The sequence below is a fragment of the Galleria mellonella genome, unplaced genomic scaffold, assembly GCF_026898425.1.
Source record: "Galleria mellonella isolate WM207_F2 unplaced genomic scaffold, CSIRO_AGI_GalMel_v1 utg38, whole genome shotgun sequence".
Lineage (NCBI taxonomy): Eukaryota > Metazoa > Arthropoda > Insecta > Lepidoptera > Pyralidae > Galleria > Galleria mellonella.
In genome coordinates, this window is record NW_026442090.1 from 9,576,520 (window position 1) to 9,591,548 (window position 15,029).

The following is a 15,029-nucleotide window of genomic DNA, read 5'->3' on the forward strand; positions in this document are numbered from 1 at the left end:
TAGTTAGATCATAAATTACAATTGAAAGTAAATATTTGTCAGAACTTAGGAATATTATAATATTGAAGAGGTTATATGATACGAATATACTAGGAGCAAAACAATAGGTAGCACGACGTTTGAACGGGGTGATCAGATAAGCTTTGAACATTTAGATGGGAGGCTAACATCAATAATTCAATGTGGGTAAATATGCCTAACCATATTCACGAGAGGGTAAGTATATCTATATATGTTTAATAAATAACGTGTCGGAGATAAATCACAATTGGCTGATGGAAGATTAGTGTTGTGACTTTGTTACAGTGTTATGGCAATGTGTCTTTATGAATGAATAATATGCTCTTCTTGTATCTTGAGATTAAGTTGTACGTATAATACTAAAATAAGTTCTGCGTACATAAGTTATAACTATGTAAAAAAGAAAATACTAAATGTATTAACAGGTTATGCCCGTTGTAGATTAGATGGCAGACGTAACATTCTTACTTTTTTATAATCTTTATGTTAGTTATTACATAATTGACATTTATAATTTCAATGAAATTTCAAAATTATTATTACATTTAGTATTTTCTTTGATGATAGATTATATTTTCTTCAAGTCATGTTAAGTAGTTTAGATTCCTTTTTCATACAGATTAAGGTACTAACGTCTACTTCCATTTACGTCTATGACTTTATTAATTTTAAATTAATAATGTTTTGTGGTTTTGGTTCTTTTTCCAATATATTTTTTTTAAATATTACCATCATTATTATTGAAGTCTTAAATTGTCTACTGTTGAACATAGGTTTCTCCTAATTTAAATGAACCTTTTATACATTTTATATAATATTTACTTTCATTTGGTCAATAGAGTTATTTATTATATATATTAAATAAACTTCTTAATAAACGGATCTGAGCCATCAGCTTCCATAGAATACTGCAACATTGCAGATTTTCATTTTGGATTCTATCACGTAGCTAAACTCTAAGCAAAGCAATTTGGAGTTTCTGCAGGTGGCTAGCCGTGCTGTAAAGACCTTCATTCAAATTTTGAGGTATTCTAGTATTGAATGAATTATAACTATTTTAATTGGTCCCGGTGTGTTAGCAGTTGGCTAGAAGTTTTCAATGCAAGAAACACTATCCTTCACATTATATAAATTGTTTCAGGCCAAATGTTCGAACTTGTGCACGCCTGACAAAACTCTTGCAAACCAGAAGGACTACTTACTGGAGAAGTTGCTTGTAACAAAGTTGAGTCATTTCATGACTGTGTTATGTATATGTATCGTAGACATGAAGATTGCTTTTTGAAATATGACCTTTCAAACTTTTACATAAATATATACCTGACGGTACATTGTTTATCTTATGCTATTAATATTATAATAGTGAAAGTTTGTAAGGATGGAAGGATGGATGTTTGTTAATATTTTATTAAATTAGGTGCTATCTTGCAGAAGTATATGTCACTGGTTATATGATTAGAACTATTTTGTTTAATTCTGCTATCATTATTACTACTAGAAGTTCAAAATAATAAACTTTGAATTTAATAAATGATATTATCATTCTTCAACTTCCCACGAATATAGTAGTCGGCTAGGGTCAGTTTGCTTCGATAGGTTCCACCCTTTAATACCTATTACTGTTGAGAGTCATTGTATTTCGGTCTGAAGTTATATATAATTTAAATATAGCAACTATGATTTTGAAAATTAAGCTGTAACAACTTATAGTTTTCGGCATTACAATATGAGTTCTATCTACAGATGATGACGCGTATTATTTATAATAATTGTAGCATATTTTGTGATATTCATTTATGCTTTCGTCTCTATGCAATAGTTACTATTTTCTTATTAGGTGGTGTAGCTATTATTCATAAATGTATAAAAAAATTGTTTTGTCAGGTTTGCTTACAACACTTCTGATCGAAATATTCAGAAAATTTCTCGATATAATATTTTTGCATCTACATATAACTTGGTAGTTGGTTGTGACTTAAGAAATATTTAAGGTGATATAAAGTGAGCAAGTTAACGAACCGAATCCATTAGACGTGAAATGCTGAAACTAATTTTAACGCAGGTGTGTGGTACGGGGCGGGGCGGGAGCTGAGACGAGATGGGGTGACAAGGGACGATCAGATAAACGCCTCAACGACCTGCACCCTCCTTCCTACCACATGCTTTTATCTGTCGTATATGAGAGTTCGTACGAGACGTATATTGCCAGTTTGGTTGTAAGTTAAGAATTATTTACTCACATGGTAGCTGTACCCGAGACTTTGTCTGAGTGACCGCGGTGTGTAAATTAACTGAGAGAAAAAAATTGTCTATGCCTCGCTTCATGTCATGTTGTATGTTGATTGAACAATTGAAATTTTTTTTCACTGTTCTTTAACAGACAACCCAGATTCATACGAACTACATACATATTAATTGTGTAATATTTTTTGTTGAATAATATTGTAAAAAACAAAAATGTCTAATTCATATTCTGTACACAAAATTTTTTTAGATTTTATAAAATTTTATATATTTTATATTATATCGGTGTATAATACCTACTCTTAACAAATAAATAAATATTATAAATAAATTGATTTTTGTAAACACTTTTGTTATTCAATCACGTTTAAACGGATGTTATATATAATAAGTTATATATAAATTATATATTATGATTTGGTATACAGATTGCTTATATCTGAAATCAACATTGTATACATTTTTTCTAATTATCGTGGATAAAGCCACGCGAGACAATTGGTTGTGCCTATAAACTTTCCTGTGAATGTCATATTAATTTCCTTTCAGATACTTGTATCAGCTCGATCATACGGACTGACAGCTACCCTTCAGGAATTTCTTTGTAACCTACCAACTAACGATATTATTTGCGAAAGTTGTTATATTTACTTACTTTATGAAATGCAACCAAACAAGTTTCCGTCGTTTGTCTCTATTTGTTACTTTCATGCGATAATTTGAATGGATTCGTGAGCATTCTGCATCGGTATAAGGTGTCCTTTATAGAAAGGTTCAGTTTCAAAATATCAGTTCGTACGTCTATTTGCTTAGTCTGGGGATCAGTTTGTTTAGTTTATCCAGTACTTTTGAGTAGATCTGAACAATGGTTTGCTAAGAAGTTCATATATGAAAATACTAGCTCTTGCCTGTAGTTTTGCTCGCGTGCAAGTAAACGGTTGTATAGAAATCTGAGATTTTCAAAGTGAGAACCATGAAATTCAATCATGGTTACAATAAAATATATTACAGCATTTTTATTTATCATTGCATAGTTTTATATATTTATACAAGGTTTTGTCTTCAATAATCCGTTAAATTTAAAAGTTTTATTACTATTTTAGTACAATCAAAGCGTATTACTTGCATCTTCCTAGATGATCATATTGACACATTTTATATTTTGCATTTCATTATTTGCACCTTGTAGCATGCACCTATATGAAGGTTTATTTAGTGAATACATACAGACAAACGTGCTAACCTTTCCAAACGAAAATATAAAAATTGCCACATTTATCAGTTCAATCAAAAAACATAAATAATAATTTTGAAGCAGATCAGACTATTTTAGTCCATTTCCCCATTTGAGTGGGGTTGAATTTCCAAAGCTTTAATATTATGAATATCATAAAATTAATTATGAATTTATTTGCAAGAAATATGATAAATTATATAGATGTTAAAATAGGTAAAAGTTCACATACTTCGCCATACTAAGGTATGCAAAATTGAAGAAGTATAAATGTTTGAATTAGGTATTGAAACGATTGGTAATGTTAAAAATTCTTATAAATCATATATCAGTAGGTTTGATTAATACCAATAGTAATAAATTTCATTCTTCTTGTTTCAATAATGACAGACTTCTCTATAAACTTTCAACACCTATTTCACTCTCCCAATGGATCAAGATAAGAAGGGTTCATAGGGTCACATTTTCGAAAATCCTGAAGTAGGTATTTATTTATTTCTAACCAGAAGAAGAAAATGATGTGATTCCATATAATCTTTGTATTAGGTAGGGGTGGAATTTTGGTGTCAGTTCTAATATTTCAATCACATAGAGAAACGTGATAACGACTGTAATCAGATAAAATGGTGACATTCTAGAGTCGACGGAAACATATGTAAGATCTAGTGATGTTGTATGTCGACCTTTTTTGATATTCTAATATTTCGCCACCATTTAAAAATATAATAGAATGCCAACTAGAATCTGAGGACTCTGACAGGTACTCGATATTACTTGTATTAGTATTTGAGTATTTATTCAGACTCTAATATTTTTTCGATTAATTTCTAAAGCTGACTTTTAACGAAAATAGTGAATGCATTTAATATTTTTGCCTTTGGTAATAAAGAAGACAATTAATAAAATCATGAAACAGAAACAAAAACTTACGATAAACAGGTGACTTGTATTCGAGTACTGCAAGTATTCCAACTGTATAAGAGTATCATTCATCCAAATTCCGTATATTGAAAACTCGAGTATCTGAGTATGCAATTGGTATTTGATTTTTTATTCGAATCAGCCTGATTCAGCACATCACTAATAGGAACCTTGGAAATTTATCAGTGTAAACCAACAGTTTTTGCCTATTTTCTCCTAGAATAAAAAGTAATGTTATAGCTTATTCAATATCCGTGTTGCAATATGCTCTCAAACTGATATTTATAGCTATGTACTGAATATTCGACACCCGACTCCATTGCATATGTATTCTGTTCGGGCATCTAACTGAACAGTGTAAAACGCTAATAGTTTTAAAACACTCTTATAATTAACAATGTATTTTTTTCTTAATAATTGATATAATAATTAATAAAATTTAATACTACTGTTGAAATATGTAATATAGCTAAAACATGTAATCTCAGGGATGAAACATAGGTACTTTAGTATTTTTTGTGTTTATTGTTGATTAAATGTAACAATGTATCAATTAAGTTTTACAAAATAAAAATTTGTATGGGACTATAATACGAATAAATAGGGTATTTACGATTAAAAAAAAATATTAAAATCAATTGTGAATTTCATGGGTGAAGATATTACGTAACAATAAAAAAAATAGAAGTGAATTGTGAAAATTTTCATTTCTGAAATTGCTTAAAAAGAGCAACTAAAGTGATCAAAAGTATAAAATTTAAGATTCTGTTTTACAAAAAGAGTCGATTCAATCTGGCTAAAATTAATAGGGGACCAACAAGCCGAGTAAACTTTTTCGATTAAAAATAATTATCAAAATTGGTTCGGAGTTGGAGAAGATATTGCGTAACAAACACAGGAAAAATACCGTTAAATTCGGAATCTTCTTTTTAAAGTCGTTTCAAAATCGTAAATAGCCAGGAACAAATAAAATGAATTGAACCCATAAAAAAAACCTATATTGACACAATTGAGTTCTTTGGTCATTTTCAATGAGCAATCGTTACAACTTTTGTCGTATAAAACGATCATTAAAACACAATAAACTTCTAACTTTTTTTGCGACACCAATAAAGTAAGACCAGCCACGTTTTATTATTCTAATAATATTTTGTGGCGAGCATTCAGTTTCTACATTTTTTACACCCTATTCCCCATTTTATAGAATGTTATTGAGTATTCGAACAACCATAAAGTGTAAAGGGCTTGCGGTGAACACCATAAAATGAGATTACATATGCATACATAGGTAGGTAGGTGTGTACATTGCGCTGCCAAACCATGAAGATGGAGAAGCTATTCGTTAAAACTTTATTTGAACCGTAGTAAACAATAATAAAAACCTAAGAAGTGATGGCAGGTAAATTTAATTTACGCAAAACTACCCGGAACATGAATCTGGGTTTATGTTTGTTTTACTTTGTAATAAAGAATACCTACTGCAAATTTAATACCCAAGGATAGGTGAGAATACGAGCATCTAAGGGAAAATTTAAATAAAACAGGGAATGTGTACGACATATACTACTTTCTTTTATTGCGTCTTAAGCAAGCAATCACAACTGTTCAAACTGTATAAACTATGTATATATATATATATATATATATATATATATATATATATATATATATATATATATATATATATATATTTTAAATATATATACCATTTAAAATAATTATTTAAGGAATAAATAAGTCTTTGAGAAATAAAAAATAAAATTTTAAACTACTTACGCCGTTAAGGTTTTATGTTTCATCATCTGTCAGTCATCTATGTTTGTTGTTTTCCTTATTCTAAACTACCGTTTTATAAAAACAGAGTGGGGCAGGTTTAGAGAATAATGTTTTATAACCGACCCCATTAATATATTAAAAGAGAAATTTGACTAGAAATCATGAATATTGAATATTTATTGGGCTTAATTATGATTTTGTAAGGATTATCTGTCATGATTAGACAGTTTTTTTCTAAGTATACTTTAAAAGTCAATAAGATTATTGTTAAAACAAATACAATGATAACTGCATATTCAAATTGAATGCATGTAAATGTTATTACATACATTTAGTTTAAATACAAATTGTACAATCCATTGCAATTTGAAGAAAACGTTCTAATAACCTATTCAGCGGAAAAAATTCCCGACAAGATTCCAAACCCATTACGTTTCGTATCGCTTCACCCGCTTCGCTTTATTTTGTTACACAACTTTTATTATGTTTCGTGTTTGGACTGAAACGGTATAGGTAGCTTCAAGTATTTTCGGTAAAGTCAAAACAAACGGTCAGAAACCACAAATGTGGTTTATATTAATTTCGTGTGGCGAGGTTGCGATTTTCTGGATGTTACAGGCACATAACACTGCGGTCGAGAATAACAAGATTAATAATTATGAATAAAAATACATATGATAAAATATAAATTATCAGGCTTATAGAAATAATATTTTATTTTTCATTTTGATATTACTTTCGAAAATGTGTATAGAATTAATTACCTTCTTTCTTACGTCGTTGTTGTTCTGGGTCTATATTTGTATTCTTGGTACCTTTATGAAGAAACCTTATTTTTATTAAATTCCGAGAATCTTAGTTCCTGGTACAACTGTCAGCTGGACAACATTCGTGTCTTGTTGAATACTAGCTTTTATTTGTGACATGGGCCGCTTGCCAACTATTATACTCATAACAGATAAAAAAAAGATAAACGTTAGCCTGTATATAGGTAGTAGTTGTATACCACAATTCATAACAATTGGTAAAAAATAAACAAGTAAACTCACCTTAAAATTTATAATACTAGTAAGGATGTATGAAACATAGCGTTACTTTCTATAGGTAATATAGAGGTGCCTCCTTTTTTAATCGAATCGGTATTTTATTCTATCTTGCTTCTGTCTTTCTTGAACTACATTCATAAAATAATCGTGGAACGCCGTTTTTTACTATGAAATTAGGGGATAATCTAAATCTTTTCTTATGTCTGAAGTGTGAGGCAAATATGTATGGAAATCTACTTATTACTAAACTTAGTCTTAAAGACAAAAACAATATGTTATATTTTACATAGATCGTGTTGATTAGCGCATTTAAAATGGACAATGGCATTGAAATATAGAATTTATTTTTATATAGCAAAGGAAAACAGTTATCATAAATATTGTAAGCAGGTATCTAGATAGAGTTGTAACGGCAAGACACAAAAAATCGATTCACTTCATTAAGCAGGTACGGAAGGGCAGATGAAAGAAAGTGGTGAGGTCAGGGAAGCCATTCAGTTCAACCCTGCGATACATCTAAAGGTCAAGGGTTATTATTATCTTTCGCGGCAACAGAATTATTATGCGATACTGGTAAATGGCGTACAATCAGACTTAGGTGCTCATTTGGAATATTTGAATTTTTAGCTTGATCCTACTTATTTATAGACTTACCTTTACTTTTCACGATTAATTTATTCCCTTTCTTATAGGTATAAAAATGTTATTATGACTCTATTGTATTTTGTCAATTATTAGCTATGATAAATGTAACACTCGATGTGCTCACATTTGGATTAGTATAGTTATTTTTTATAGCAGGACATTTATTTATTTAACTTTAGTATCCTAGTTCAGGCGCCTAACTCTCTTAAACTAAAACAACACTACTGCATTATATTTTACAGAATTATGCCTTCGATTGAATTGTTTATAATAATTAGTCCTCTCCACCCAAAGGTTGCCTAGAAGAGATCGCTTTTAGCGATAAGGTCACCTATTGTTTTCTCACTATGATCATTTATTGTAATTGTTTATATCTATAATAAGTTTATTATTGTAATCTTTTGGAGGAAACATTAAAGAGTATCTATCTATCTGTTTATTTATACACGAGTATATAAATTAGATAATTTAACAAAAGATAAAATCAAAGCCGAAATAAACAATATAGAATGAGGTCAGGGATAAGAAGAATGTTGATGAAACTGCTTGTAAATGAATATATTATTTATTATTATCATTTCTTAAAACACACATATCCCTCTTCAAAATTAAGAAAGCTAACTAATAACCAGCAAAAGCATAGTTAGCACAAATCCCAGGAGAGATAATAGTGTATAATGGTCAATACCTTGGAGCATAGATTTCTACACTTTTCTCGGAAGTGTTCTATTCCGAAAATGATTATTATATTATTTCACGGCTAGTTAACATCTCTAACGTTTTTACGTAATGATACGTGACACAACATTTTCGCGACTGACCTTATCATGATGACACATTTATAGGTTTGATCACAACTATTCATAATGATGGTTAGTCATTTACATTAGATTGTATAATCAAGCTTTTAAAAACTGCTAGCTACGAAATATATTATGCAACTTGTAAACTACTAACATAAAATCTAATTTGACATATGTTTAAGAATGTGAATATATATGAGTTACTTTGTTGATTAAAAGTACATGGGCATAACATTCAAGTGAGCACTTTGGGGCCTCGTGGTAAACCTACTATCCCAAGTCACAGGCGCAATAGACATGAGTTCGAGTTTCACTGACACCAAAAACTTTGCGTGTCATTTTTAATATCGGAGTTCAATTTTCTTTACTGGCACCAAAATACAACACTGATCTCAGATTTTCGCGCATTACCTAATTCTTCATTTAAGTATATATTCTTATTTTTATGATATGAGGAATGCCTGAGGCTTTAAAACTTTCTGCAACACATTTGAACCTTACCTATGTGTACGCAGTGTTTATTTGAACACTGCGTACACTTAGGTTGTTATATATATATACAGCGCACACTTATTTGATTTCCTTGTCGAATTTCGGATCATGATAATGTGAATACGCGAGAGCTCGTCATCACTTTGTTAGATCACTAGTAGACCCTTCATTTAGCGAAATAAATTAAATTGATCTACGTGACTCGATTCTGTCACCATATTATGATGTGTTGTCCTTTTTGTTTATTTCGTTTGCTCTCACGTTTAATCAATTCTATCTATATCTTCCAAGCAAAAAAAATATATATATAAAATAAAAAAAATTGTTTAAGCATTTGCTTGAATAAAGTAACAATTAATATATAATTAAAAAAATAACTTCCAAAGTGGTCAACTTTTTCTAAGACTCATAATGTCTTGAATTGTATTTAGTTATACGCATATATGAGGGTTTTATATTTTTCACATTTTTCATTAATTTCAGAAGATATTTACTGAAGTGTTAAAACACAAACGGACAAACAGATATTTCTAACAATAATTATTTATTGTTTTTAGTTCAGTACGTGATACTGAAGACTGAACTCATATATCTTATTGCATTATTTTTAATGTTATATATATATAATAATTATATTATTATAAAAATATAATAATTATTTTTAATTATTATTTTTAATAATGCATAATCCGTAGAAAAATGTGATTTGTCTACGTGTATTTAACAAGCAAATTATAGAGTTCAGTATATCTACTGAAAATTGTGCATCCAAATAATATTTGGGAAAATCTCGCAATTCTATATAATCAAGATTAATAGCGGCAAGCCACAGTTGAGAATAAACTGTAAAGCCCGTGTAAGTCCCGGGAGACTTCAAAGAATTTTATCAGAAAGTATTAGGAATAGTTGGAAATTACGTAAAATAATTCAACAATCAAAATAGTTTTCAAAGATATTTCATTTCTGTATATAAATATACGTTCGAGTCGCCCTCCTACATTTTACTGTAAAATTTAATTAATCATGATGCTATGACGTAATGTTAGGGAGATGGACAAATGGAGATTATAAGATTAGGCAAATACAATAGAACTAGACATGTAGGTGGGGTAAGGATATAATATAATAAGACTATGAGAGTGAAAACGTGAATACGGATCAATAAGAGTCTCGTTAGACGAGGGAAAAGAATTGTTAGTAATGGGTTCTAACAGCCCCATTGCTAGTAATATACCTTATCAGGGCGATTTCCACGCGGTTCCCCATGGAAACTATCGTGGTTAATTCTTGTCGAATTCTTCACAATGGGCCGATTGGCCTGCATAACCCTCACCTATTATCTATCATTGGTGATCCATTGGTTACCAACCATTTATACCCTTTAAAATAAATACTCGTAACATATGTGTGTGAATATTAGTATTTTTGGCGTAATTTGCATAATTATAATACTTATCTATTACATTATATGGTTCAAACTAGTGGTACTAACTATTAAATGCATTGCCTATCAAGCGCATCTGTTGCAAAAGAAGTTAAAAATAAAGTAAAAACGATATAAAAACGACTATTGCCAGTCTTGCCACCATTAACTGAGCAAAAATGTCTTTAATTAAAAGCTGGAGTATTTTTCTTTTTTATAGCTGATGCGAAATACCAATTAGCAGATTCTTAAAGTTAATATAGACGAGCTTTGTTTTAGATAGAGTTCAGTGATTTTTGTATTTTTAAGTAGAGGGATTCATTGTCGAAAATATTCATCAAAATAATTTTAGGGTTTTGTGACAAAGTTTTTGCATAATTTTCGTGGTTTAATTTATATACAACAAAAGATCTTTTCTTCTCTTAAATTTCCGGGGAAACGAGAACTGGTTTATTGTATTTAGTCTAGAAATTCTATTAATATTATAAATTTAAAAGTTAGTAAAGATATTTGCCTGTCTTAATATTTCGATGTTTATTTTTCAATCACGCTTAAACAGCTGAGCGCATTTCGATCAAATTTGGCACACGTGTATTTGGTACGTGGTATTTATTTTTGTACGTGGTTACATTCTAACTTAAAACGTAGAATTCTCTGTACACACAGTCATACAGGCAACGCCGCGGAAAACTGCTAGTGCTGTTTAATTACCGTATATGGTGGATTTCCAAAATATTACAGACAATTCAATGAATATAACATCTATTTAAAACCACCTGTATGTAGTAACGATTAAAAGTTAATTTACATCGGCATTCGTGAAGTTAATCAAAAAACGTTTTCCTGTTGGTGTACATTAATATTACTGGAGCGGCTCGGCTATAAAAGCGTGTACCTATCTACGAAAGGTTGCCGAATAACGTTGTAAAGAGAGAGTTTAATAATGATATAAAATCCAGAATATTGCGCGCTAAGAATTCCTTGAATCAATTTTAAAGATTAAACTCTAAAGTGATCATCCTTTTTTAACTGACCATTTTACGTTTACGGCGCATTAGCGTTCTACGGAGCGTGTCTTCTTTTACGTTTTGCTTTTGTTCTGAAAGTGTCTCTTAAATTAATTAAATATATGTAAATAGATACTACCTATTTACTTAGATTAAAGTTTTTATTATAATGCAATTTTGAAATTAACATAATATAAATTATTTTACTACGGACTTGATATTAATGCAAATTAATGATTATATTTCTTGCACTAATATATGTATTTATTATGTCTATCTCTCAATAGGGTACGCAGAAATAATGGAACACTACATGCTTCGATTTAAAAAAATAATAACAGGATGAATATATATTATCCTATTAATCCTACAGATATTATAAATGAGGAAATTTGTAAAGGTGTTAGGATATTTAGATGTATATACGTTTATTACTTAATCACGTTTAAATGACTGACCGGATTTTAATTGAAATTGGTATACGGCTAGGTATATCCTAACTTTATACATAGCATACTTTATATACTAATACACGAGGGTAAAGTCGCGAGATATAGCTAGTATACTTATACATATTATATCTACTACTAATGTGGTAGATATGTAAGTGTTAATTTAATAGGTAATATTGAAATTATGTAAACATATGTTTATTTTTGTAAGTAAATTGTATATACATACTTAATACATAATTACGTAATATTTACGTAATTAAAATAGATTTATATTTTAGAAAATATAATTAACAATCAAACCTATCATATTATTTAAAAATATATGTACCTTAGAAAGTGTCTTATTGCTGTGCAATAATAAAAGGAGCAAAATATGATATATTTAGAAAATAATTTTAAAACAAGTATAAAAACAGTATGTCATTATATAAATATATAAATTGGGGTCTTAATCTAAAAATAAAAAATAAAAACATTTGTTTCTGTAAATGTGACGTTGGACCCATGGGCGATCACTGCGATAATCTCCATAAGCTGATATCAATAGGATTTCTCGCACGGGGATTCGAAAGCTCCCTTTTAGCATAGTATGATAAGTAAAAGTATATTATGTACGTATTTTATTTTTAAGTATTAAAAATTATTTCAGAAAAGAATATAATTTCGAAATTAAACATGTTTGTATTCTAACATTATGTGTAAAATTACAAACAATTTTAGAAATTTTATTTGTATTAATGAATTTAAAAAATTTGTGGAATGATTAAACTACATTAATAATTGCATCATAAAACCGTCAAATATTAATTGTGACATAATACAGGAGTAATACGGAAGTAAATTGAAAAAATAATTAAATCTGATTAGAATCGACGAAAACAGCGTAATTAATATTCGTAGAAAAAATATATAAGCGAAGTGTTCTCTACAGAATTTCCTCGTCTTTCCTTTAAAAAGCCATTTAAGAATAAATAAGTCAAACAATAAATATAATATCTTCGTTTCCGCTCCGCTGAGGGGACTAACGCCGGTGAAATTAACAAAAGCTTAAAAAAGGCGCACAGAGCCAACAATAAATATTTTTACGTTTTGTAAATAATATTCATAAATTAAAGTTGTTATCAAGTATAGTATTTAGTAGAAATATGCACCTTGTTCCAATAAGCTTAAAGTCTTGATAATATGCGTAAATTATATAACTTACATACATATAAGCTGCGTTGCAGATTCTTTATGAAACTGTATTATATAATGTCGTGATAGCAATTTGGCTAAAGGCTCCTAAAATAGTTCTTGTTTTATTTTGTTCAACAAAGAAGATTGATGATGACAATAATATGACTAGACTGCCTCGGAGGAGAATTCCGAGATTAGCTTCTCCGTGTTGGGCCTGCGGGTGTTCAAATTCGTGCGGATTATCCGCATTGGCTCATGTCTCACAGGATAAGTCTCTTGTATTATAACACCGGAACAATTTTTTGTTGCTTTATAAAGCTAATAGCATCCAGCATAGGGCATCAAGTTTCTTGTTGTGATTTTATTTTAACCATTTATTTCTAAGTTTGTGTGCCACTTTAAATGGTTATAATGGTATTAGCTCTGTTAATTAAATTTTGATGATGCCTATGCATATATAGGTATATATCAAGATTAAGGTAAAAAAGTAAAATCTCAAGTACATAAATACACATAATATGTACATATACTAGAGGGAGACTTTGTACAAAAGTCTTTTGCTTGGGTACCTCTGTCCCATTTGTGTTTCCGCCGTGAAGCAGTTGTGTTCGCATTGTTGTGTTTCAGTTTGAAGGGTGGGATATGCCAGTGAATTTACAGGGTACATAGGTATAATACCTTAGTCCTCAAGAATAGCAACGTATGGGTATAATATATTTTGTTGTCCATGGTATTATGTCTATAGGCGATGGTTTCCATCAGGTGGGCTGTCTGTTTGTTTACCTTTCTAGTTGAATAAAATATATATAGCAATAAAATTTATAAGCATAAATAAATACATAGTGTGATGGATAATAAATAACTTTGCGAACCAAATTACGGATCATTAAATTTTGGAAAAGTTACAAAAGGTGAGCATGTACGTTTTTAATATTTATGAGTATATAATTTCTTGTGATTTTCTTTTCCAATTTTTTCTTTATGACTGCTCTTCTAATGGAAACTGATAATCTATATTTGATATTTATGTAGGCAATAGTTTCACTGCCCAACAGATGGAAATAATAATTGATTACAGATCATTTACGTCATCACTCACATTATACAATATTATGTATAAGGCATCCTTCATGCCAATCCTGATTCAAATATTATGTTAACCATAAGCTTATATACGTGAGTAAGTTATACTATGTCCTGTGACCTATTCTATCCCGGGACCACACGGCAAATTATTTATTTGAGTTTAAATGAGAATTAAATGAGACTGTGTTTTTTAATCATATCTTGTACACAATATTCCTGATAGTTCTATAACATTGCATTTAAGATAAATGTTTAAAGCATAGGTAATTACGTAAAAAATGTACAACTTTGTGTTTGTTTTTCATAATTTATATTATATTTAGGTACAGCATACTTAATTGTAACCAACAACATTTATTAAAAACTCATTTCATTTCGAAATGTAAAAATAATTAAAGCTTATTCTGTTCATAGTCCCGCCAAATCAGCTTCGAGCTTATATTTTTAAATGTTTTACTTGTCTTTCTTGCTCTATCATATGTTATTATGTTTTTTCTCTTTTACTTTACCATATTTTATAGTCTAAGGTTTATGTAGAGATTACATTGTCTATATTATAGTTCTCAAACTGGAACATACGAATACAAGAATTACTATTTTACAGCTGAAATAGGTGAGACGGTAGTCGATCCCAAGGGAGTCGTAAAACTACCACTATAAAGTTTTGGTTCCTAAAGTGTTTTTCAAATTGATAGTAGAG